The sequence below is a fragment of the Salmo salar genome, chromosome ssa18, assembly GCF_905237065.1.
Source record: "Salmo salar chromosome ssa18, Ssal_v3.1, whole genome shotgun sequence".
NCBI lineage: Eukaryota > Metazoa > Chordata > Actinopteri > Salmoniformes > Salmonidae > Salmo > Salmo salar.
This window is the reverse complement of record NC_059459.1, coordinates 46,628,539-46,633,838: the sequence shown is the minus strand read 5'-3', so window position 1 is coordinate 46,633,838 and position 5,300 is coordinate 46,628,539. Positions and strand designations below refer to the sequence as shown.

At 42.7% G+C, this 5,300-nt stretch overlaps 1 pseudogene; it reads right to left on the bottom strand.

Annotated features, from left to right (window-relative positions):
- Nucleotides 1-1,462: 1,462 nt before the first annotated feature.
- Nucleotides 1,463-3,103, bottom strand: LOC123728657 (early growth response protein 2b-like; annotated as a pseudogene).
- Nucleotides 3,104-5,300: the final 2,197 nt, after the last annotated feature.

Sequence of the window (5,300 nt, the reverse complement as noted above, 5' to 3'; positions counted from 1 at the left end):
TTGTCAAAGATCGTCGAAGCCACAGACATGCATGTAGAGAGGTTTATATCTGTATGGTTTCAATCACTTTGTTCTTTCTTTAACCCGTTTTTTAAATGTTGATCTGACCACCGACATTAGTTTTGGGATGATCAAAAGTATGAATTGATCCCGTGTGGTTCAAGAATGGTAGAGTATGGTGTTTGCAAAGGGTTTCGATTCGCCCGGGGACCCAATACGGAGAAAGAAATGTATGAAATGAAGATCCACTAGATTGTAAGTCGCGCCTCTGAAGAAGACCGTCCTAAAATGAGACTAAAAGCTAAAATTAACTTTTGATTGCTTTTTTTTATTTGACCCTTTATTTAACGTATTATTGGATGTCTTGTGTGTGCAAGCAGATCTCTACACATCAACGGTAAAGATCTTTCCTGTTGTACCTGTTGTTAACCAATAACATCAGAATAGCACTTGGATAGACGGTGAGTGGGAGCAGCCTTCAGAAGGCATGACTCACATCACACTGACGTTACACGACTGTTACATGCCCACCTTTGTGGTGTACTTTCCGATAATATTACATTATATTCCTTGTTTGTTTGGTAGCTTACTTTATTTGTATTTAGTTCACAAGAAATAACCAGCGCCTTCTGGAGCAGTGAGAGTTATTATTTTGTTTTAATCAAATTAACATTTAATGAGTCGGAAACATTCACGTAAAACAAAATGTCATTATTATTTGTATTATCCATACTGTTAAATAAACCACAACACTTTCCAGTACACGGGCACAATGCAGAAAAATATACATATAATCAATTGATATTAAATGACGAAATGTACTACTTCATTAAATCGTCCCTGTATTGACAATGTACAAAATAACGTGTGAAACGATTGGCCAAATAAGGGGGAATAGCTATCAACCAACATGTTAAATTGATACGTTTGTCCAGTAAATAATTTTAAAACACTTTTTCTCAACTTATTGCAAATATAACGTTCTTTCCATGCAAAGCAGCGGTTGTGTAAAATTGTCGCCAATATGGGGTCAGTGTAAATGTGCTTGATATCTTCCCTCTATATGTTTTTTCCGATACGAAGAGGAATATAGCAGCCACGTGTTAAAAAGTATAATAGTCTATTCACTGATCGTTTCAGTAGATAATAATGCAAACAGGGGCGTGTTTCTCTCAGCCACCAAACTTAAGAGGAGACATCGTGGGAACGTTTGGAGCGCAACTAGAATGATGCGTAATTAACGTTCGAAAGAGAGGTTATGTTGCTGCATAATGTTCATTCCATATTGTGTTTTGAACTTGCAGCCTCCAAAACAACAAAACCTCATCAATTTATTGTCTTTTAGTTATTAATCAAGGTTTCTAAACATTTATTCCATAAACCTATTGCCTATAGTGTGCTTTCCTATACCGGCGTAACGTTCAAGCTAGCTGTCCCGGGTACTGAGACAAAGGTGACTCCGTTAGATGTGCTTTATAGAACCGGTACCGGCACGATCAGGGTCTCGTGTTGTTGTTGATGACCGAGCGGATGATTTCTTCTTTTTTTCGTCTGAGATGAATCCTTGCGTATGCCTTTGGCGCTTTGTCGCTTGCAAACCACGGCCACAGAAATCACAGGACGCTGCGGCTTTCTCCCGTGGCGTGCGGATGTGCGTGGTGAGATGGTCGCTACGCCAAAGTTTCGTATGCAGATTCGACACGGAACGGTTTGTGTCCCGTGTGAATCCGGATGTTTGTCAACTGTCGACCGAGAAATGCCGGTCGCCCTCCGCAAGGCATGGATACGGGCCGCCCATGGACCGCGTTCATTGGGTTTTGGGCCGCAGGATGGGGAACTCGAGGGCGCTGTGGGCTGTACTGTGGGGAGTTGGGGTCCATCCGGAACCGCCCACCTAATGCAAAGTTCCTAATAGTGTTCAGGGGAGTCAGAGGCGGTGGGGCTCTGAAGGAGTCCAGTGGCAGGCAGGGGAAAGGCTTGGGCTTCTTGCGGTCAGGCATGCCCTGTATGTCTCTGACGTCGCTGAAAGAACCCATAGCTGGGATGATGGGGACAAACCCGAATCTGTGGGGCTTGGGGAAGAGTAGGGCGAGGGTAGGAGACACCGGGCCCGGTGGAGAGGAAGGCCGACACCCAGACCTCCCCAAGGGGCCAGCCGTAGGGAGCGGGAAAGAGGAGAGGTGGTGCTCCATATCTGCCTGGTTCTGAGCCATGGTGCAGCTTAGCGTGGAGGAGAAGTGACCGGGAGAACCGGGACGCCGGGAGTGATGAGGCAGGTGGCTGGGTCACACCCAGGATTCCCGCACCCACTATATTGATGACGCCTCGTTCTCCAGTTACTGGCATGAGAGGGTCGATGGAGAACTTTCCTGGGCGATGGAGGTGTTGGCTCCGATGACCAGGCGGCTCGGAGAAAGCCACAGAGTAAGACAGAGAGAGCGTTTTCCTGCCATATCGCCACACATCAAGCCATTCGAAGAGCAGAAGAGACATCTTAGCAGATAATCACGAAACAAACAAATCCGAGATTGACTAAAACACACGCCGCAAGGTCCGATTGTGCGCACAGTGTTTGCGCTATGCTGCGCGTCATGTCGTCCTTACCCACGGGTCATTCATTCAACTTTTCAAAAGGGAAGCCGTGTTACTTTTTTTTATGAAACTTTTTTTTTTGGGGGAGTGGGTAACTCCTGGCTAAAACATAACATTGATACAAATATCCAGCATACATTTATCCCACAACTATTAATTTAAATATTTCCAAAACTCTTGGCCAAGATTTAAAAAAAAAAATGCAATATCAAACATTATGACACATGAATCTTATAACTATAGTAGTAACCTACATTTCCTCCAAACCAACCCAGCACATGTTGTATTCTCTAAAAGTTCCCCATGATATCAAAAACAACAGGCATGTATAGTCCAGGCTACCTGAGCCCCGCTACGATGGTCGTGGTAGTGGCCTCTAAATCAGCGTTAGAAAGATAATACGCCGGGCGGTAAACTGTCACAGAGATCTACAGAGTAGATAGGTCATCAGAGACAGGATGGACAGACCCACCCAGAGAGACCGGGACTTTCTTAAAGTTTTAGCCGTCATCATAACTAAAAGGATCCTCATGTGTCCTCAGTGGTTAAAACGGTATTTTTTAAATTAAACCGGCCTGTTGAGTATGTGTGCCAGAATTACGGTAGTCCCATCTTACACTGACACATCTGGTAAACCTATCCGGAGCAAATGAACAGAATCTGAAGCGTGTGTTAATACGTTAGTTACTCTACTCTCTCTCCAGATCAGGCTGTTATTGTGAATGACGGATCCGAGCAGCACGAGTAGCAGCACTATGTATTTATCAGGGGCAGTGAAGCCACCGCTGCTCGCCTTACAAGGCGACCGTTTGGTTAGAGAGGAGGCGCTGGGGATCCCATTCGCGGGCTTCAATGGAGAACCCACAAACGAAAGTTGACAATATAAAGCGATAAAAGTTTGTTTTTTCCCCCCATGCAAGTTTCCTATTAGGACGAAAATTATGAAACAACAGGTGAAATGCTAAATGTGAACAAATGCAGTGGATGTTATTAGTTTAGATACATCAATGTTACAAATCTCTTATCCGATCTATAAGATGTGTAAACGTTTCCTCAACAATCGCCTTCAAAAATAGGAATTTTGTCTTTCAAAACCATACATGGTTTTATCCGGTATATCTAAGAACACCCCGTTGTGTCATATATAAGGGTTTATTCGGCGATTTTGAACGTCGGAAACCATCGAGTCTTGCCGAGCAAGACAGCGACAAAACTACCATCGCAAAACCACAGTCAAATGAGAGCCACAATCACGGGAATTTCTACCGTTCGCTGCGTTAAAACTCGGAAACTTTGTCAGGTCGTTTTTGAATAGGCTTCTTGCTTTAGGAAAGACTGGGGCCTATTTAGGCCTATTTAGTTTGAGCTATTTATATCACTAGAAGGGGAAAATTGTTTGACCTGAAGTTTGAATGACTTTACATCCTGGAAATGAAATTACAAAGGCACATGGTCAATGATAACGGAAATGCTACGGATAAGGTAGAGACCTATAATCTATTATAATAAAATATACGTTTTATATTGTTAACACAGGCTACCACTAATATGATTACCGTATTTGTTGTATTATACATATTTATTACTATGATGGTTGTTAATTCGCCAATACTATTGCCTCCAGTGGTGTTGTACGTGAACTGAGAGGGTCAGACTCATCTGGACTTGGCAGGCCGACGAGGCTAATACTTACTGGCTGGTGCTTCAATGATACACATCCATAAACCTCTCAACCCATCCATTATAGAAAACCGGATATAGTTCGAAAAAACATTTTCCGTTCAGAGGCGATAAGGCCGATGCATGAAATAATGCACTTGGCACAGCTTGCAGACTCGGTATACTGGTAAAGTTGTGGTTGAGAGAGACTTGGAGTTAAAAACTAGATGCGGGAGGGTAGCCTTCTGGTTGAAAGGCTATTTCCAGATTGTGGCTGTGTCAAGTATCGGTGGGAGAAAATTGATCTAAATTTAAAGATTGACGGCAAATAAAAAGTTATTAAATGTTCTGGATACCTACACACATTAGACTATACGCATTGGTACTATTGAGTATTATTATTATTATTATTATGTTGATATTACGGCACAATGAGTAAAAAACATTATTCAATAATACACACACACACACAATAAAACACAGTATATAGACAAGAATGAATCATGACTCAGCTCCCCGACTTGTGAATTGGGGTGATCACACGCTCTTGTCGATTAGGCGTTCCATCGGGAACATCACCGATCCACACTCTCACATTAATCCGCCTGGGAGTCAATAAGCGCCTGTCACCACAACTCCACTAATTTAACACGGGCCATGCTGCTGCTAATAAGTTGCCGGGGCTACGCCTTTCACCGGCCCGCCAGTTAAAAACTGTATCAATAGCACCTATGGGAACCGGCAGTGAATAAAAAACCTTCTCACCTTAACTCGGGCTGCTCACTTGAGATATTGTGCTATATATGGCTATAGATCATTTATCTTGTTGGCAAGGTTGGTATTGGAGATAATGAGGTAATGCAAGACCGTTTGATGTTTAATTATCCTAACTCCGCATTTACATTTCCTATATAGACGTTGAGGATTAAATAAGAGAGAGGTGGGGACTATATGTGAGTTGAGTGATAGGGAACATAACGATGACTGAAAACGTCATGTTTATCAATCTCTACTTTTTTAAATTAGTGTTATTTTTTAAAAAATCTTCC